General features: G+C 37.8%; 1 long non-coding RNA gene across 1 annotated transcript in view; it reads left to right on the top strand.

Annotated features, from left to right (window-relative positions):
* The first annotated feature begins 1,158 nt into the window (after positions 1 to 1,158).
* Positions 1,159 to 22,549, top strand: part of LOC102157163 — a 32,829-nt gene continuing 11,438 nt past the window's right edge. Inside the window, exons 1-2 of the long non-coding RNA XR_005374430.1 lie at positions 1,159 to 1,301; positions 1,403 to 1,553. This is a non-coding gene — a long non-coding RNA (uncharacterized LOC102157163). The remainder of the gene's footprint in view (positions 1,302 to 1,402; positions 1,554 to 22,549) is intronic.

Here is a 22,549-nt window from a genome sequence, read left to right on the forward strand (position 1 = left end):
TCTCTCTCTCTCTCTCTCTCTGTGTGTCTCTCATGAATAAATAAATAAAATCTTTTTAAAAAATTGAGCCTTAAAGAAACTAAGTTTTATATGGGAGACTATGCCAAGCCCAGTGAATAGGAATACTAATACTGCTAAAAGAGCTAACATCTGGTGAATTCTCACTCTGCACCTGACATTATGGCATCTCATTCTTATTGATAACCTATGGAGGAAAAGTCTGATTACTATCCTTATTTTTCTGGTGGGGAAACTGAGGCTCCGGTAGATGAGATCAGTTGCCCAAAGTTATATGGCTGATTAATGGCAAAGGCAGATTTCAGACTAACCTTTATGTGATTCCAGAGCAAAAGCTGGAAGATCATGCTGTAGGTACTAGAGAGGAGGGAAATTTTGCCGTGCACCTGCAGTAATACCAAATCACCTGGTTTGGATGAAGCATAGAGGGCATAAGGAGAGCCATAACGATGATAGTGATAATGACAGCTGTCCTTGGACTTAAAATCCCTTCCCATTGCCTGTCTTGCTTGATGGTGGTAATATGGATAGGCAACATTTACTGAGGACTTTATTGACGAAGCACCACACAAAGCACTTTTCATTGACCACCTATCTCATTTACTCCTCACCACAACCTCTAAATAGGTACAGTTATTATCTTCCTTTTGAAACAAAGAAAATAAGGCTTAGAAAAGAAAATGATAGTTGGGTAGCTACCAGAGCATAATTCCTAGAAAAACCTCTTCTTCCAGTTTCGTGAACACCATCCGAAGAGCAATAGCATGCAAACACACTCCTGTTGTGCCTGCCGCCCTCACGTGGACCTTCCAATCAAGCTTTTCAGTTGAAACCAGTTTCAGCCCATAGTGTGCCTGAAGGGAGCTTTCTCCTGAGATTCAAGATTCGGCATCTGAAAATAATTCAGCTTTATTTCTTTTCTTTCTTTCTTTCTTTCTTTCTTTCTTTCTTTCTTTCTTTCTTTCTTTCTTTCGTTCGGGAGGGGGAGGGAGGGAGCGGGGGGGAGGGAGGGGGCGGGGGGACTTTCGGGGCTTTTAGGTGCTTTTTTTTGGGGGAGGGAGGGAGGGGGGAGTTTTTTCTTTTTCTTTCTTTTTTCTCTCTTTTCTTTCTCTCTCTCTTTCTCTCTTTCTCTTTTTTTCTTTCTCTCTTTCTCTCTCTCTTTCTTTCGAGAGAGGTCCCCAGCACCTCCCCACCCCGACCCCCCATCGTGTGTCTCTTATTGACCTGGAGCTGCATTGCATGGTGACTCCGGATCTGCTAGACCAGAGAACACGGCTGTTCAGGTAGGTCCCTTTAGTGCGGGCTTCATCCTACCAGTCACATAAGCTGCAATGAACTTTCCAAAGAGTTGTATTTAGCTCACAGCAGTTTTCCTGTAATGCAGAGGCCACTTTTGGAACTTGGGTTGGTCTAAAGGCTTCTCTTTGAAAGCTTGGAGAAGGTGACAGGTGAGAGCAGCTCGAGCCAGAGCTGTCTGGAGAGCCTGCACGCCTGGCTGACTTTCTTCTGCCACCTAGCGTTGGTCGAAATTAAAGGTAAGGTCCCTGACTGTCTTCTCTTCCTTTTTTTTAAATAAAAATATTTATTTAGCAAACAGCACTATAAAGACCGAAAAGATACCACAGATATAGAGGAAATGTTTAAGATGTGTATACATCAACAACGGACTAGGATCTAGTCCTAATAAATAGTTCTACATAGTTCTATAAATAAGTTAGAATATAACAGATAACTAAATGGAAAAATGAACAAAAATTGAAACAAGCAGTTTCAAAATAAAGAAATAAAAGTACTAATGAGTGGTGCCTGGGTGGCTCACCCAGCTAAGCTTCCTACTCTTTTTTTCTTTTTCTTTTTTAAAATTTAAATTCAATTAGCCGGCATATAGTATATCATTATTTTCAGATGTAGTGTTCAATAATTTATCAGTTGCATTAAGCGCCTAGCACTCATCACATCACCCAATTACCCGATCCCTCCACCTGCCACCCCTCCAGCAACCCTCAGTTTGTTTCACATAGTTAAGAATCTCTCAGGTTTTTTCTCTCTCTCTGATGACTTCCCATTCAGTTTTCCCTCCCTTCCCCTATGATCTTCTGTGCTGTTTCTTATATTCCACATATGAGTGAAACCATATGATAATTGTCTTTCCCTAATTGACTTATTCCACTCAGCATAATACCCTCCAGTTCCACTCACCTCAATGTAAGTGGTAAGTATTCATCCTTTCTGATGGCTGAGAAATATAATATTTCAGTGTGTGTGTGTGTGTGTGTGCAATATCTTCTTTATCCATTCATCTGTTGATGGTCATCTTGGCTCTTTCCACAGTTTGACTATGTGGACATTGCTGCTATGAACATTGGAATTTAGGTACCCCTTTGGTTCACATGTGTATCTTTGGGGTGAATACCAAGTAGTGCAATTGCTGGGTCATAGTGTAGCTCTATTTTTAACTTCTTGAGAAATCTCCATACTCTTTCCCAGAGTGGCTGTACCAGCTTGCATTCCCACCAATGTGTAAGAGGGTTCCACTTTCTCTGCGTCCTTGCCAACATGTGTTGATTCCTGACTTGCTAATTTTAGCCATTCTGACTGGTGTAAGGCAGTATCTCGTTGTGGTTTGGATTTGTATTTCCCTGATGCCAAGTGATATAGAGGACTTTTTCATGTGTCTGTTGGCCATTTGTATATCTTCTTTGGAGAAATATCTTTTTATGTCTTCTGCCCATTTCTTGACGGGATTATTTGTTTGTGGGGTGTTGAGTTTGAAACATTCTTTTTTTTTTTTTTTTTAAAAAAGGATTTTATTTCTTTATTTGACAGAGAGAGAAGCACAAGTAGGGGAAATGGGAAAGGGAGAAGCAGGCTCCTGGCTGGGCAGGCTTGATCCCAGACCCCAGGATCGTGACTCAACCTGAAGGCAGACACCTAACCTGCTGAGCCGCCCAGGCACCCGATAAGTTCTTTATAGATCTTGGACACTAGCCCTTTATCTGATATGTCATTTGCAAATATCTTCTCCCATTCTGTAGGTTGCCTTTCAATTTTGTTGACTGCTTCCTTTGCTGTGCAGAAACTTTTTATCTTGATGAAGTCCTAAAAGTTCATTTTTGCTTTCGCTTCCCTTGCCTTTGGAAATGTATCTAGAAAGAATTTGCTGTGTCTGAGGTCGAAGAGGTTGCTGCCTGTGTTCTCCTCTAGGATTTTGATGGATTCCTGTCTCACATTTAGGGCTTTCGTCCATGTTGAGTTTATATTTGTGTATGGTGTAAGAAAACGGTCAATGGCCCAGTTTCATTCTTCTACATGTGGCTAATTTTCCCAACACCAATTGTTGAAAAGACTGTCCTTTTTCCATTGGATATTCTTTCCTGCTTTGTCAAAGATTAGTTGACCATAGAGTTGAGGGTCCATCTCTGGTTTCTCTATTCTGTTGCATTGATCTGTGTGTATGTTTTTGTGTCGGTACCATACTACCTTGATGATTACAGCTTTGTAATACAGCTTGAAGTCCAGTATTGTGATGCCATCAGCTTTGGTTTTCTTTTTCAACATTCCTCTGGCTATTTGAGGTCTTTTCTGGTTCCATACAAATTTTAAGATTAATTGTTCCAGCTATGTGAAAAATGCCTATGGTATTTTGATAGAGATTGCGTTGAATGTGTAGATTGTTCTGGGTGGCATAGACATTTTAACAATATTTATTCTTCTAATCCATGAGCATGGCATGTTTTTTCTATTTATTTTTTTAAAAGATTTTATTTATTTATTCATGAAAGACACACAGAGAGAGAGAGAGAGGCAGAGACACAGGCAGAGGGAGAAGCAGGCTCCATGTAGGGAGCCAGACATGGGACTCGATCCCTGGACTCCAGGATCATGCCCTGGGCCGAAGGCAGGAGCTAAACTGCTGAGCCACCCAGGGATTCCCCTGTTTTTCTATTTCTTTGTGTCAGTTTCTGAGGAAGCGTTCTGTAGTTTTTAGAATACAGGTCCTTTACCTCTTTGGTTAGGTTTATTGCCAGGTGTCTTATGGTTTTGAATGCAAATGTAAGTGGGATCAATTCCTTAGTTTCTCATTCTTCTGTCTCATTGTTAGTATGTGGAAATGCAACTGCTTTCTGTGCATTGATTTTATGTCTTGCCATGTTGCTAAATTCCTGTGTGAGTTCTAGCATTTTGGGGTGGAGTCTTTTGGGTTTTCCACATAAAGTATCATGTCATGTCTCACTGCAAAGAGTGAGAATTTGACTTCTGTTTGGCCAATATAAATGCCTTTTATTTCTTTTTGTTGTCTGATTGCTGAGGCTAGGACTTCTAGTATTATGTTGAACAACAGTGGTGAGAGTGGGCATCCCTGTCATGTTCCTGACCTTAGGGGGAAAGCTCTCAGTTTTTCCCCATTGAGAATGATATTTGCTGTGAGCTTTTTGTATATGGCTTTTATCATATCAAGGTATGTTCCCTCTATCCCTACACTGTGGAGAGTTTTAATCAAGAAAGAATGCTGTATTTCTTCAAATGCTTTTTCCTGACAGTGTCTCTTCTGCACAGTAGGAATCTAGTTGTCTTTTGCAAGGTGTATTCTTTGTGTTAGAGTAAAGGTTCATCAGCTCTAGGTGTTTTTCATGACTTTTGAAATGTAGCCATATCTCGATCATTCAGAAAATGGGTTTTGATACTCCAGTGCATCGAGAAATAAAACTAAACCGAGGTGGATTTCAGATATATTTGATGGATATGAGCTTCTTGGAATCCATTTCAGTTTCAGAGTCAGGTGTTTGACAATACAATGCAGGCTGCTTTGATAGAATTTTACCTGTGGTTTTTGTCATCTGGCTTTTCAGAAATCAATCCTTTTATACAGTAAGTATGATGTTGGACAAAAATGAAGTCAGAAAGCTCCAAGACATTTTTTGAACTTTGGCCTTCAGTCTTAGATACCTAGGTTCAGGGAGCATTTTGAGGAAAAAGATGATGTTCTCTACTTCAGTTGTTCCTTGGGAGAAATGACGAGAATATAGCCATTGTTCCTATTTACAGATACAGAAAAGCCCCTAAATTTCCATTTTCCCCTTACTGGAGTCTCTTAGTTTTCTGAGGGTGTGTGTGTGTGTGTGTGTGTGTGTGTGTGAGAGAGAGAGAGAGAGAGAGAGAGAGAAAGGGAAAGAGAGTTAGAGATTAAAGTCTCTGGAGGTTTGTTTCCTTGACCTCTGAGCTTTGCGAAGGAAAGGATGTATGTCTATGAAATCACTGTGATGATTATTATTGTCTATTTATATTTATTTAGGAAGCATGCCTTAAAAACCACAGTGTAAATCTTTATCTTTTGAATGCATTTTTTCAATCATTTTGAAGTGGCACAATGAACTTACTGTTATAATTAAGTATTCTAGTCACAAGTTAACATTTATAATAGATTTTTTAAAAAGTAATCTTTGGAACATTCAACTCATTTTCCTATGTTGACTTCATGTAAACTCCTTGAGATATAGTAATGCCTTGTAATTACCCCACAGCACAATAGATTTGGCCTAGCCATAACTAGCTGGTTGAAAGAGAAAATTCTAATGGGGTTATGGAGCTTCTAATGTTAACAAATGTCACTTCTTACAAGTGGGAACAATTTTATTGAACAACTTTATTGAAACATGGTTATCTGTACTTCAGTGGGGGAAGAAAAGCTTCCCAAATTATTAAGATTTTATATTAAAGAAAAATTAAAAATCATGTGTAAATGTCTCCAGAAAAGATCATCTAAAAATGATAGCCTTTAGAGATTCCAATAGGGCCAGCATCAGTTGCAGGTTCAAGAATTCAGCCAGGTGATGCTTATTACTACGTAAATGATGACAGCTGAAAAAAGATACTCAGTCTTCTAAGTCAGGGTGGATCTCATCCTGTAATTTTTCTTCCTGTAGATCTATTGTCATTTTATTTTATGGGCATATTGTGTAATTATGACAACAATAATTTTTCAGTTTTAAGTACATTGAAAGCATTAATTTGTTTTATAAAACCATTTGGTACATTTGTATTAAACAACAAAGAGATACATGAATTTATTTGGGATTTTAATTTAATTTTGTTTTGTTTGTCACATAGAATGAGTTCACCTGTTTGCTGTGTGGGATTGTAGAGCATTGATTCAATGTGGTATGGCTCTAAAGAAGCAGTCTCAAAATAATAATGATGATGATAGTAACAATAAGAAAGGTTTATTGGATGCATGGCACTATTCACAATATCTGTGTGCATTATCTTATTTAACTTGCATTCAATCCCATGAGGTGGGATTGTTCTTCTCTGCTTGACATATGCAGATTGAACTCCCTTTGACTTTAGTTGCAAGTGGTCAAGCAACTCCTAGATGATAAAGATGCATTCAGTCCTGCATGACAGGACCTTCTGGCTCTAGTGCTGTGCTATTCCTCTGCCATTTGACTTGCCTTTTTTGCCTGATGGTTAGTAACGAAGTTAACTAGAGCAGGTGATAATGAAGCCAGTCATTGGTTGGATCTTTAGCTTAATTTTTCTATCTTCTTATTTCATAAAGATAAGGAGTTCTTTCATTTACCTGAAAGAACCAAGATGCGTCAACATTGGCTGTGTATGTCCTCAGATACCACTCAGCTGCTTGGATTGGATGAGGCTGCACACTCCAGTTCCTCATGGTCTTTACTGCCTGCAGTCCCCCACATTACCTCCTTGGTCCTTGAAGACATTTTCTTTGGGACCCCAGCTTTATTGTAAGGCTTGCAGAAAAGCGAGTTAATTTAGCAGTGACCAGTTACATATTAGAGGTTTCTAATGTGTTAAAATTTGGTACATGACACATTGTTCATGGGATTTGCTCCTTTAATTATTGTTGTAAAATGGTTTTTTTAAAGATTTTATTTATTTATTCATGAAAGACACAGAGAGAGAGAAGCAGAGACACAGGCAGAGGGAGAAGCAGGCTCCATGCAGGGAGCCCAACGTGGGACTCGATTTCAGGTCTCCAGGATCACGCCCTGGGCTGAAGGCAGCACTAAATTGCTGAGCCACCCAGGCTGCCCTTAAATGGTTTTAAAAAAGAATGACAGAATGTTGGCAGGACATGTATAAACCTAAAACTTGGATTCAAAACTATTTTGAGATCAATAGTGAAATTCTTCCTCTCACCTTTCAATAAAGCAGACATTTTGAACTGCTTAATTTGAACTCAGGATACAGGAGAAATAGGTAAACACAAGGTTGTACACTCACGCCTGTGGACTCTCACACACATACACTCGTCATCCGTGTGTGTGTGCCAGAGACACCCCACATCTGAACCATAGAGGGGGCTCCAGTCTTGGCTTAGATACTGCTTGAAACAGGACCTTAAACCTCCAAAGTTATCTCAGATTAATATAATAATGTAATTGGTCTAAGTTATTTCTTTAAAATTCCCTTCCTACAACAGGGTGCTACAATTGTGGAGTTATGACATCTGTTTCTTTCATTATATCTCAAGAAGAAAAGGCAGCAGGATTCTTTTCATCAGAATTTTAGATGATAAGCAAAATGCTAAGCCTTCTTCCAAGGAAGGTCATATTAAAATGAAATGTAATGAATTCAGACGCTCAGAGTTTAAGTCTACAGGGTTTAGAAAAGCACCATCAGTACCTGAAGAGATGTAAGAATGAGTATGGTTATCATTCTTCATAATGGCACATGCAAGATTAAGTCTTCTACTCCATGTCTTAAAAATAGAGTTAAAAGACAACCCTAGAGAAATTTTAATATGTAGGAAAACTTCCAATGAAGATTAATATTTTATTTTACCCACACAAATTTAATTTTATTTTACTGGTAAGCAAAAAGAATTTTGTTATTCTTATAAACTACTGATAATTGCCTTAACTGCATTAGCTATGTTCAAATTTATATTGATCGAATAGACCTAAATAATTTTAATTCCATAAGCTTGGTTTTCTTATACCTAAGAGGAAATAGCGCAGAGTGTGTGTACTTTATTCTTTGCTTTCTGTGAGCTTTGTTGTTTTGAATATAAAATCTCGTTTTCCCTAAGGCAATGAAAATGTTTTTGGGTTTTTTTTTTTTTTTTTCTGTATGTGCTTTCATTTTTAAGGAAATTGGATGAGCCATGAAAATAGGCCAGGATCTTGATAACAAACGTGAATATATAACTTATTCTCACTATAGATAACTTTTTCATTAACTAGGAAAATTATTTTAGCTTTTGTTTTGAAGTGAATATTTTTATTAAATTCTTAAATTTGGTAGAGGAAGAGTGCTTTTCATTGTCACATTTTTGTTACCAGTATTAAGTGAATGGAAAATTAGGAGGAATGCAAATAAGGGAGGAAAGAGGAATGATTTGAATACCTGTTAACTGTCAGGCTTTTCCCAGACATTATCCCAGTTAGTCTGAGGAAGAATTCTCTATGGTAGATGTCACAATCCTTATTTTGCTAAAAATAAGAAGGCCAATACCAGGTCACAAGCTCCCCACTAGGCAGGATCTGACTTCAAGTGGCCTGGTTCCAAAGCTTGAGAGCTTTCCATTTCACCATCCTGCATGGAAGAAGTACATTTTTGTGTGAATACTATTTCCTATTTGTCTTCCCCATTAGACTGTAAGTTCCATGAGACCAGAGATGGAAATTGCTCTCTTCTATTCTCCAGCCCAGCACACTTCCTAAATCCCAAGGAAGTGCTCAGAAGAACACTGTGAATGCAAGAACACTAAGAGAAATAGAAGTTGAATGAATAAATCAGAGAAACAATGAACTAGAAACATAAATAATCATACAAACTTACTTCACTTCCTATCTTTTGAAATACTAATTTTTAGGCTGCTGCTTTCTCCTTACTAGAGAGAATGGCTGTAGAAGTTTAGGGCTAAGTCCAAGACTAATTTTAGTGAATATATGGAAAGGAATATGCGAGTAGCATTTAGAATAATTATCTTCTTTTTAGATCCTAAGTTTTAACGCCCAAAAAGCTAAGTGTATTACAACATCACTTATTAAAAAGGTTTGGAAATAAGACCTGTTGAACCACACAGTCTGTGCTGATTGAATTTCATCAAGTTAATTTGTAATAAAATAATGTACAACAGAATGTCTTCCCAAAATGGAGCACTACCTATGTGATAATAGCTTTTCGGCATTTCTTCTAAAACCAGGTGTCTTGTGTAGTCTTAGTGAACAAAATTGGTAACTAGAGAAAGGTTACTCAGCATCCTGAATATACTTATTTTATAATCATTGCACATATGCCAATGCCTTGGAGTCAGGAGCTGTGTTCCTAATACACAGGTTCTTGAACTGTCTTTGGATAAAACATTTTCACATTTTTTGTATATTCCAAGCTCGTTCAATTTATGGTAAGTAGCTCAGGGACTTAGTGTCTCAGTAAAAATATGCCTGTTTTGTACTTGGTTACTTTTAAGAAGAAGATTCTTGAAATTAATTGATTAAGTATATGCAGGATTAAAATAATATATACATATACTTCTGGCTTCTCTTACTCTTTAATTCAATGCAATCTAACTTTACAAATTATCACTTTAAATGGACCTCGTGTTGTGGTCAACAGCATTCCCTTTTTCTAACTACTGGGGCCACTGTTCATAAACTTTTAAAATTAGCATTTATGTTTTTTTCCTGAGAATTGTTTCTATTTCGTGGTTAATGCAGTCAGTGGAAAGACAGAGTACTGAATTGTGAATATTATATCCTTGTAATGATTACTATTTTAGCGTTTTGACTTGATGTTAGTTAGCTTCTTAGTTTTGTAATATTTCATACAAATGTATACAGACGAAACTGAAGGAATTTTGTTAAAACCCTGGCTCATGTGTGTTGAGGAGGATAAATTTATTTTACTCCACCCCCCAGAAAGAAATTACCTTATCCCACATCTCTTATTTGAGAATGTACCAATACTATACACTCTGTATTTCTAATACACAGGTGTTTAAATACACATTGCATTTTCCCTTCTAATTCTAGATTAGAACATGGAACATAACAGTTTTAGATCCTAATTATGTTATATTCTGCTAATTGTTATTAATCTGTCACCATAAAGATAATATAGAACCACTATAATCCACTTTTTAAAATTCCTACTTGAACTTTAGAGTCTTAGAGAAGTCACCTTTGATCTTAAGTGGTTAATCTCTTAGCCTTCTGTTTGACAAGTTTGTCTACTTTAATCATTTCCCTTATGTAAAAATAATTTATCTTTACTGCTAAGCCTTCTTACCTTACATCAGAGAATTCTATGTTCTGGGTCAATTTTGGAAAATTGAGTTTATATCTCAGAACCGTTTGGCATGATGTGCTTTTTATTACTGTTTTTAATATTCTTTTCATTAAATGTTATTTTTCATTGACATTTTAGCACAATGTTTATTCCCTGTATCCCATTACTTGGCATGATTAAAGATTATGGTTAGAAACTTTCTTACTAGGCAAAATATATATTTTTCCATTCCATCTTATACTTATCAGGTCCTGTGTAAGAGCTGAGGATCAAAGATGAATAACATACCAGCAGCCCTGGTGCCTAAATCTCCCTGAAAATAGTAATTACAGACTGAGACAAATGCAGATAGCATGGATGGCATGGGATAAGAACAGTGATAAGGATGTGATGAACATGCTCTATGGTCCAAGGGAGAGAAGGGACCAACTCTGTTTACTGTAGCTATGGAAGAATTCAGAGATGAAAATTGAGGCTTGACCTGAGGGAAGCATAGGGTCTTACTAGGTGGAGGGGGTGAAAAAGAATATTCAAATTGGGAGAGCTTTGCCAGTGGTACCTCTGAACCATGGAGGTCACACCATGTAGAAAGCCTGGAATCCAATGAGCAACCTCTTCAGCACTTAATGGCTCTCAACCCTTGAGTTGAGCACTTAATGTGCTTGAGCCTCAGTCTCCTCCTTGGTTGTGGGATTAAATGGGATACATACTAAACTGTCATCACAGTGAGTGACACATAATAGATGCTCATTAACTTTATTTTATTCTGTTACCTGGGTGTTCAGAAGTGATCAGTAGCTTCATGAAGTTGGAATATCATCAGATGATTGATGAGGAAGGACAGTGAGTGACCAAAGATAGAATGGAAAAGAGAGACTGGAGGCAGGGTTGCAAAGAGTCTTCTATTTATACTTCTATTTTATCTTAATGTCAATGAAAGTTGATGAAGTATCAGAGGGTGATGTGATCAGATCTATTGTTATAATTGCATTTCTTGGGGTAACTTGGAAGATGGACTAGAGGAAGATAAAGCATATTCTTCCCACCCATCAGGAATCCACTGAGCATCCATTTCGGTTGTCTTGGCTAAAGATGATGAGAAGTGGATTTCAGTTACCAGGAAGGGAAGGAAGGCTGCCAGGTGTACATACGCTGTTGCCTGAGGCATGGTGATTCCCAGGGGGCACAGAGCTAAAGAGGAGCAGCTGTGGGGTAGTCTCTGAGGCCTTGGGATCCTCATCAAAAGTTCCCATTAGCTGAGATAAGACAGGAGAATGCTTACCTCCAAAAAAATTGTATAATGCTCTAGAGAGGGAATACCTGTCTCAGTAATGTCCAGGGACAGAAATTCAGGGTTTATCCCATTATTTTGAACCTTCAAGCCTTTCAAACTAGAGAACTAGTCCTAATCTTGACAAGTAATGCTAGAGCCACATGTCATTGTAGGATTTTTTAAAATATGATTTTATCCCCCCACCCCCTCCCCTCAAGCAATCCTCAATTTGTTTCCTATGGTTGAGTCACTTTTGGTTTGTCTCCCTCTCTGATTTAATGAGCACTGGGTGTTATATACAACTGATGAATCACTGAATTCTGTCTCTGAAACTAATTATATACTATATGTTAATTGAGTGTAAATAAAGTCGAATTTTTAAAAAACCACTATGAGATACCACCTCACACCAGTCAGAATGGCTAAAATTAACAACCCAGGAAACAACAGGTGTTAGCAAGGATATGGAGAAAGGGAACCCTTTGCACTGTTGGTGGGAATGCAGACTGGTGCAGCCACTCAGGAAAACAATATGAAGTTTCCTCAAGAAGTAGAAAATAGTGCTACCCTACGACCCAGCAGTCACACTACTAGGTATTTATCCAAAGGATAGAAAAATGCTGATTCGAAGGGCCACATGCACCCCAAGATTTATAGCAGTACTAGCAACAATAGCCAAGTTATGGAAAGAACCCAAATGTCTGTGGACTACAAATGGAAAAAAAGATGTGGTATATGAGGTTTGCTGGCGGGGACGTATGTGAGGGGATGGGGTAACTGAGTGATGGGCATTAAGGAGGGCACTAGATATAATGAGCATTAGGTGTTATATGCAACTGATCAGACACTAAATTCTACCTCTGAAACTAATAATACACTGTATGTTAACTAAATTGAATTTAAATTAAAAATTGTTTTACTAATTTTATGTTTTTGTACTCTGAGTAACATGATATGATGCACACATGCTCTAACAGATTAAAAGAATGAAGAAATGATGCCACCCTGTTGCATCCAGTACTCCTACCTACCAATGCCTTTCCCTTTACAGCCACCCATCCTGAAAGAACATTCCACATTCACATTCTGTATCAGCAAGGGTTACAAGGAGGAAACAGATGGCACATTGAAATTGGGTCCTTTATCAGTAAAGGAATTATTTTGAATGTGTGGGCAGAAGAGAAAAAGACCACAAAGAATAGTGCCATCTCAAGTTGGTATATTGTGGAGTTGTAAAAAAAAAAAATTACTTTTTTTCTGTGCATACAGAAAATTGCACAGGTTACTTTTTCTGTGACATAAGAAAGAACTTCAGATATGTATTAAAAGCTTTTAGAATTTTGACAAATCTCCATTTTCATAAGTTGAAAGACCATAGTTATTTAGTTTCATTTGTTAAGTTGTTTTATAGCAATGGGTATTTTTCCTTGTGAGGGTATACTTTGTGTTTTATTCCTGTGTTATTTCTTTCCTCTGTATTTAGTTGAAACAAACATGTGATGAACAAAATAGTTAATAATTAATAGTGCTAATAGTTGCTAGTGTGATTTACAATAATGGGTAATTAATGCAATTCAAATATAACTGCTCAATTTCAGATTTCAGAAGAACTGATGGGAAATAACTTGACACATAAGAAAATATTTAAGGTTGAGGAGCAGAACAAGCCAAAGCTTTTGCTTTTCCCTTTTTCCCTGGTGTTTCCAAGTTTTTCTTATTCTCAATCTTAGCTGAGAAATTTACGTACCTCCATAAGGCTCCAATTTATCTGTTGCATCTTCTGCACCCTTGTGGCCTTTTCTCTCAATTCTTAAAAAGGTAATTTGCCCTTTTGAACTGTTTTTACCTTGCTTTCTTTTGCTTTGTCTTTTTATCCCCTTCCCTGCATGGCTTCATCTTTAAGGTCCTGTTTTCAGTTTTATCTTTATTGATCTTCCTCTTCCTTATTGATCTTGTCTTTCATTACATGTGATGTATTTGGGGATGATAAAGATAATTAAGTGTTGAAAACAAAGTCATTGATTTAATACTGGAAGACAAATAGAACAAGAGCAAAAAGTTTAACTAGATTTCAACTCTAGAGTCCCACTTATGTCCATGAGTAAACTGTACATCTGGGAATTTAAAGCCTCCATGAATGTGAGCAGTGTAATACCAGCTGAACTGCAGGTGACACTAAAAAAGATAGAGTATCATCGCCTATAGTTTGGGATTTTCCCCTCTGGTGTTTACACTTGGGTGGAACCCTGTTTGACTCCTGGGTGCTAGTACTGGTTTTGTCAATAAATTGCTTTGACTTTCCCTATCAAGCTTCCTTCATCTGCTCTAAAGAGAGATTTAGGTAGAATCTAGTGTTTGAATAAAATTGTTTTAACCTCTTTTTTTTTTAACCTTTTAACCTTACATTCAATGGCACAATACTAATTCATAGTTAAGATAGGATATGAGGACCTTCAAACAGTCTGCATTTCACATTCTTGTCTATTCAAACTACTTGATCTTAGGACTAAACTTTTAAAAATTGAAAATGTGGATAGACACATACCCAAAGATATTCCCATGTGGATGTACCTTGTAACATTGTTCACAAGAAGAAAATATCAAACAGCCTAAATTTCCATCAATAAAAGACTGATATCCATTCTTAATTTTTAAAATTCTTTTTTTGCAAGATTTTATTTATTTTAGAGAGTGTGTGCACAAGCAGGGGGAATGGCAGAGGTGGAGGGAGAGGGAGAAGCAGACTTTGTTCTGCCAGATGTGAGGCTCTGGGGCTCATCTCATGACCCATAGATCATGACCTGAGCCAAAATCAAGACTCAGTCACTTAACTGACGGAGTCACCCATGTGTTCCTGACCGGATATCCATTATTAATTCAAACAAAAATATTATGTGAGTATTAAAATAAATGTGTTATGCTGCTATATAAATAGCTCCAAAATATATTCAGTAGGAAAAGAGGAAAGGTATAGCGGTTAATATAGGATAATCTCATTTGTGTGTAAAAAAGAGGCTTGTGCTTGCATGTTTGTACAGGCATAAAAGTGAAACCAGTGAGGGGACACTGAGGTCCTCAGAATTGCCCGAATTTTCATGAGTTATGTGTGTTACTGTGTTATTTACAAGTATGTAATGAAGATTGTTTGCTCTTTCCTTGATTATAACTGAAATTTGGATGGAAACATGAAGCTGAAAGACCTGGCACAAGGTATGAAGCCCAAGTGGGGTGAGAAGGGATCCTCTCAAAGAATCAGCCTGGTGTCAGAACAATATAGAAGAGGCAATGGCTCCCAATGGGGATCAAGAGCTTATGTGGAGTGAGGAAGGTATCCACATGTGTGTGGTCTGCCAACGGGGTCTTAGAGCCCAAGCTGAGTGGAAAGGGCTTCCTTGTTAGAGGGTGGTCCAACAAAGAGTCACAGCCTAAGTGGGTTGAGAAGGCAATCAATGGGGTTGGGAAGTGATAGTGATTAAAAATTGGTTACACAGAGGGAGACTGATCAAATGAGTATTATGGGAGTCTGGTTTCTCATTCTCTCACAAGGAAAATACAAATATGGAAAGGGAGAAGACTAGAATGAATCCTGTGATGTTGGAATGAAATTAAATGTATTGGTTGCATTTATAGATTTCAATATATACATAGATATTAAAGTCAACATAGAGAGATACATAGTTCCATTTATATAGATGTAAATATATATCTATATTTAGTAATGGATGGATATATATAATATATATACACATTTATATTAACACATGATTTTGTGTGTATAGGTATGTGTGTGTGTGCATTTGTGTTCCCTAGCTCTGCCCATTGGGAAATCTGGCAAGCAACAGCACAGCTGGCCCCCAGATCTTGGCTTCTATTTTTTTTTAAAGATTTTATTTATGAGAGAGAGAGAGAGGGAGGCAGAGACATAGGCAGGGGGAGAAGCAGGAAGCCTGATGTGGGACTTGATCCTGGGACTCCAGGATCACACCCTGAGCTGAATCAGGCAGACACTTAACCGCTGAGCCACCCAGGCATCCCAAGATCTTGGCTTCTAAATATCATCTTCCACTAAAAGAATCAGGGCTTCTTATATACATGGCTGATTCCAGGGCTTGGGCAGGCAAAGTAGAAGAATCTGGGATATCTGGTTGTGCTAGATAGCAAGAAAGGGCTCAAAGAATGATCAGGGCATGTCAGCTCAAAGGTACTCTTTTTGGCCAAATTAGGGACAAGGTGAATGTCAAAAACAGATTATAATCCACTGAGTAAAACAGAAAACCTGACATCATACTGATAAAGGAATGGATAAATTGAAACTATAATGAAGAGTCATAGATTTGTATGGTTTAAAGTACCTCTGCCAAATACTTATAAATTACTAAGAGAAAAAGAGCAACTTGACTTCAGAGAGATCTGGCAGAGACCACTTACTCAAGTGATCAAAATAAATATCCTTAGTAATGGAGCAAATAGAAATCATGAGACATCTGATTGGATGCAGTGGAAACAACATAACCTCTGTCTTGCCAAAGATGCATCACCTGAGTCTAAACTTGGGGAACATCAGACAAAAACAAACTGAGGGAAGGTCACCAAAAGAACTCCTCCATAATCTTTAAAAATGTCCAAAAAAGACATACAAATGGCCACCAGATACATGAAAAAATGTTCAACATCAATTGACATCAGGGAAGGACAAATCAAAACCACAATGAGATACTACCTCACACCAGTCAGAATGGCTAAAATTAGCAAGTCAAAAAACAACAGATGTTGGTGAGGATGCAGAGGAAGGGGAACCCTCTCACAGTGTTGGTGGGAATGCATGCTGGTACAGCTGCTCTGGAAAACAGTATGGAGGTTCATCAAAAAGTTGAAGATAGAGCTACCAACGACCCAGGAATTGTACTACTAGGTATTCACCCAAAGGATACAAACTTAGTGATTCAAGGGGACACCTGCACCCTAATGTTTATAGCAGCAATGTCCACAATAGCCAAACTATGGAATGAGCTGAGATGCTCATCAACAAATAAATGAATGGATAAAAAACATGTGATACACACATGTATAAGCATCCACACATACAATGGAATATTATGCAGCCATCAAAAGAAATGAAATCTTGCCATTTGCAATGATATGGATAAAACTATAGGGTATTTTGCTAAGCAAAATAAGTAAGTCAGGAAAGACAATTATCATATGATTTCACTCATATTTCCACATTTAAGAACCAAAACTGAGGATCATAGGTGAAGGGAGGGAAAATAAAATAGGATGAAATCAGAAAGGGAGACAAACCAGAAGAGACTCTTGACTATAGGAAACAAACTGAAGAGTGCTGGAGGGGAGGGAAATGAGGAGATGGAGTAACTAGGTGACAGGCAGTAAGGAGGGCACATAATGTAATGAGCACTGGGTGTTATATGCAACTGATCACTAAATTCTACTTCTGAAACTAATAATACACTGTATGTTAATTAAATTTAAAGAAAAAGGGGATCCCTGGGTGGCGCAGCGGTTTAGCGCCTGCCTTTGGCCCAAGGCATGATCCTGGAGACCCGGGATTGAATCCCACGTCGGGCTCCTGGTGCATGGAGCCTGCTTCTCCCTCTGCCTGTGTCTCTGCCTCTCTCTCTCTCTGTGTGACTATCATAAATAAATAAAAATTTAAAAAAAAGAAAGTTTAAAAAAAAAAAGAAAAAAAGTCACAGTCAAGAAAATGTTAAAAAGTGCAGAAGAAATATTCTAGTCTGAAAGAAACCAAAGAAATATTATGACTAGATGCAATATTTCATTATTTCCTGGACCATTTTTACTATGATGGACAACATTTGGATAATTGGAGGAACTAGAATAGAGCTTGAAGATTAGAGGGTAGTAATAAATCAATATGAATTCTCCAATATTGCATACATATTATTATATAGGAGAATGTCCTTTTTTGTGGGAAATACACTCTAGGGCCAGGGATATCAGGCCAGCAATTTATTCTCAAAGGCTCAAGAAAAAGAAAAAAAAAAAAGCTTCTTATACTTAAAACTGTTGTACATTTGAGATAGTTTCCAGATAAAAACTAAAAACAAATGTGATGTATAATATGGATCAAAATGTGTTAGACGAATCCTGTATGGTAACACTGATATGTGAAACCTAAAAAAGCCAAATTCATAGAAACAGAGACTAAAATGGTGATTACCAAGGGTTGGGGGTGGAGAAAAGGAAGGGATGGTCAGACCATGCCAACTTCCATTATAAGACAAGTAAGTTCTGGGGATCTAATATACCATATGGCTGATTATTATTAATAATATGTAGAATATGCTTGAAAGTTGCTCAGAGAGTACCTTGCACATGTTCTTATCACAAACAAGAGAATGGTAGTTATGTGATGGGTTAGCTAAGGCTACGTTGGTAATCATTTTGCAATATAGAAGTCTATCAAATCAGGGGCACCTGGTGGCTCCCTCAACTAAGCATCTGACTCTAGGTCATGGTATCAGAGTCATGGGACTGAGCCCTGGGTGGGACTCCATGCTGGATGTGGAGCCTGCCTCAGTTGATCACTCTCCATCTCCTGCTGCCCCTCCCTGCCCCAACTCTCTCAGCTTGTGAGTGCCCCCAAGTGCACATGCTTTTTCTCAATCTCTCTTTCTCTCTCTCTCTCTCCCTCTCTCTCTCAAAAAACGAAAGAAATATATCAAATCAACACATGGTACGCTTTAAACTTACACAGGGCTATATGTCAGCTATATCTCAAAGTTGGAAAGAATGTGTTTTTTATTGTTGTAAGCTCTGCAGTGTTTCATTATATTGGACTTCGTGTAAGTCTTGAGTGAAAACACAGGCAAAACGAAATGCTTCTACTAATGAAGTGTAATTTGTTATTTTAATTACAGTAATGAATGAAATCTGGAAAAATACATGCTAAATTTTGATTAGACATACAAAAATAGCCAAAAACGATTATTCGGTATTGAGACTATAATATAGTCATTTTGGAAAAATGCTCTTGACATATAGTTTACCTTTATGCACAGTATCCCATTCTTTTATAGAGCAAGTTCTTATATAACTAAGCCATCTTGGGCTCAAATACATCTCTAGATATGAGATTTGAATTTTGATAAAGTTTCAAAATAGCTTCTTTCCTGACTGCATCTGCCAACGCTCGTGCTTAGTTTTTCCTCGTTTCTGCCGAATTCTCTCTACCTTGTGCCTCAGTCCCCAGTCAGATTAAGTAGGGTTCAGATGAATGATGACAGAGCTGTTTCTGCCACATGTGAGAACAAGCAGGATATTTTCCTTGTACTGAACATAATTACATTATTGAGTAGTTTGAGAATAAAAATAAACAGGACACGATCTCTGCTTTAAAGTATGACCGGTCTTTGCTAACAATGTCAGCCAGAGGTTTGCCTTGATTAGGGGGTAAATAAAAGTATCTTCCATTACCCAGAGTCAAATGAAGGCCACCCGAAATCCTCAGGTGCTATACCCTGTATTCAATCGAGGGGTCTTTTTAAATTAACAAGTAATTATCCCAGAGTGGAAACTGAGGTAGGAGAGCAGTGCATTACATTGCAGAATGTTCTTCCTGCCTTGCCTCCAAACAATTTTTAATTCCTACTCACATGTTACTGGGCCTTTTATCACTACAGTTTTTGATGTAACTGAAGGCAGAGTTTGTGGAAACCCTCTGTATAAAATCACCAGCTAATTACTTCCAATTAGCAAAGCATTCCTAGCATTATCATTCCAGCTAGTAAATTTCACAGGCGTCTGAGTGAAATTGAGAGGTTAAGAAGAAAAAAGAAAAATGAATCACTATATTGATCTCACTGAACTTTAAAATCTTATCAGATAAGAGTCTTAAATTTTTGCATCATAGGAATTAGGCCCTCAACACAAAACATTCTCTAGAACAAGAGAGGGCAGTAGAATTGGCTCCACTCCTAAGATGGGCGCAGAGCAGACCTTACCTGGTGTGCTACATCGCAGCTCTTTAACCAAAGGGACTGAACCCCAAGTGGGGAGCAGGGCAGAGAGAGCAGCCTGTGGGACAGCCTTAGCACCAGTTTCAATTGCAGGTCAAGACGGAGCCCAGGTTCACACGGGGCCGTCTGTGCTCATTAAAAATTTTCTGCAGCATCAGTAGGGAGGATGCTTATTTTAAGTACTTGGAAGAATGCAAATCACGCTGAGACTGTGCTCTTTAAATATCTAACTGTACATTTCATACCTTTTGTTTAAATTTAGATGGAAAGCAAAATCGTACTTCAAGCGTGTGCATCTATCTGTGTCTATTTACAAAATACGCACTTAGAGCATGGTCCCATACATACACATCCATCTAAATGATGCACGGGATCTCATCATTACTCTCCATTCTTTTAAATGTTTTTAACAGCTTAACATCTTAAATAGATTTTTAGAACTTGAAATAGTCTTTTTTGATCCTCACTTTAGGCATCACAACATCTATCATCATGCATTTCTACACCTTAATATTTTATTTTTTTAATATGGCAGCTTTATTTTTTTTTTGACCAACTTTATTAATCTTTGCTTCTATTAGGGAGAAGAAATGTGATGACACAGGACTGTCACTTTTTTTGTGTGGCAATCTTTAAAATGATTATTTCCTGTCAGCAGTGGGAATTGGAGATCCTCTCCCGGCAAATACACTTCTGCAGGCTCTCCCTTCAGCAATGTTTATCAGCTGCATGATAATGAGTCAATTTCTATGTAAATATAATCAGTATTTGATGGTGGTGAGGAAACCTTCTAGATTAAATGATTTTTGTGGTTCCTTGATTAACATACTTTATGAAACCATTACCATATACGCTGCCATTGCACATTTGGAAATAGCTTAGCTTCAAGTATGTGGTCTTTCTAAAGATATGTGATCCTCTTTCTAGAGAAAATATGTGTGCTCCTGTGCCAAGAAACTCAAAGACACTGCACTTTGATGCACATGTATTTGTCCATTTAACATTGAATAATTCTTATTATCTACTACATGCCAAGTATTGGTCTAAGCATGGATACACCACCCCAGCATCATCCAGAAAGACAAGGTCCCCTGATCTCATGGAATATCTACCCTAATGGGAGAGAAAGAGAGCCATGAAAACAAATGCTCTTGTTTTCTATAGTAATAGGAGAGGGAAACGTATGGAGTTTCTTTCCCTTGGGTGATCTGGAAGGTTTTTCTGAACTAACTAACATGTGCTGAAACTTGGTTGGTCAGGAGTCAGTGAACATAAGAAGGTAAGCGATACAGGAAGGTCACAGGGCAGGTGCAGAGTCCAGAAGAGGGAATGAGTGCAGATATTCAGGGCATACAAGGAGGAGGAGCAGTGACAACAGAGTAGTAGGAAGGGGCATAACCCTCACCCCCCTGCCCCGGGCCCTTGCTTGGGGCTAATGGGGTGTCAGTTTTAGCAAATAAAAATAGAAGAAACTGTTAAACTTGAATTTCAGATAAATGATGAAAACATTTTTAGTATAAGTATGTCTTGTGCAATATCAGGTATTTTATATTTAATCTGGCAACCTTATCCTTATCCTTACAGTGCAAACTAGAACACTTTTTTTCAGGACGCCTGGGTGGCTCAGTGGTTGAGCATCTGCCTTAAGCTCAGGGCGTGATCCTCAATCCTGGGATTGAGTCCCCCATCAGGCTCCCCGCAGGGAACCTGCTTATCCTCCCTCTGCCTATGTCTCTGCCTCTCTCTGTGTCTCTCATGAATAAATAAAGTCTTAAAAAAATTTAGAGCACTTTTGACTGAAGGGGTTGTTGTTAACAGCTGGTGTGAGACAACAGATTAAAACCCAGTCTGACCCAGGCAAACCAGGGTGTGTGGTCATTGTACTTATAGTTTGGACATTTTTTCTTTTCTTCAAATTTCTGTAGGAAGCCATTGGAGAGTTTTACTTGGTGATATATCTGATTTAATTTGCTGTGGTTATTGTGGGGAGAGTAGATTCCACATGAAATAAACTGTAACCAACACCATTAGGTAAAAGATGGGGTGTGGATGGCAACGGGATGAAGGTAACACAGGACTCTTTCTTTTTTTTTTTTGTCATTGATAAATGTTTGATTGGTTTGATTGGTGTATAAATATTATTGACAAAAAAGCCAGTTTTCTTTTAGAGGCCCCTCTCTGCATGGTAGCAAATATATTTCAATGTACACACATCTTTAATAAATCTATATATAATTAAGAGCTGACTTTCGACTGACTGATAAGCCCAATGTTTTGTTTTTTTTAGACACCTAAGTAATCCTTTCTATCTTGCAGCTTGCTCTGTATATTTTTCTAGTCCCTTTCTTCTCAAAGCATTTTTAGAGCACTTTGAAGAATTCGTAGGACCAGCACTTTAGGCCCACATAGCACCTACTGTTAGAGCTGGAACTCCATGGAGGGTGGCCAATTTCTCATCCTGTGCCCTTAATCACTATTTCACTAAAATGTATTTTTGCATTACTGAAGCTTAACAGTGTATGAGAAATATTGCCTTATACTATGCAATCCTTTTCTCTGGGGTCCTCAGAGTGTGGTCCTTGAATTAGCATCACCTGAGTATTTGTTAGAAATGTAAGTTGTCAGCGCTCACCCCAGACCTACTAAATCTAAGACGAGATGAGGCCTAGCAATGTGTGATTCTGATGCATGCTCAAGTATGAGAATCTGCTTCATATTTGCTTTTTTAATAGCTGTGTAATATCATATCAAGTTAACATACCATGGTTTTGTTATTTCAATTTTTACGTTATTATATACAATGTTGGCAACAGGCTTATTCATATATACGGCTTTCCTCTATTTTTCAATTTTTCATCAGAATGGAATTATTAGGGCAAAGAGTAGGATCATGTTTATATCACATTTTTTTACCTAATTATTTTCCAAAAACATGTTTATACTGCTGCTTCAGAACCCTGAGTGAATAAGTTTTCCTATAACTGAACAAACCTGAAGT

This window comes from Canis lupus, chromosome 20 (assembly GCF_011100685.1).
Source record: "Canis lupus familiaris isolate Mischka breed German Shepherd chromosome 20, alternate assembly UU_Cfam_GSD_1.0, whole genome shotgun sequence".
In the NCBI taxonomy this organism is placed as follows: Eukaryota; Metazoa; Chordata; class Mammalia; order Carnivora; family Canidae; genus Canis; species Canis lupus.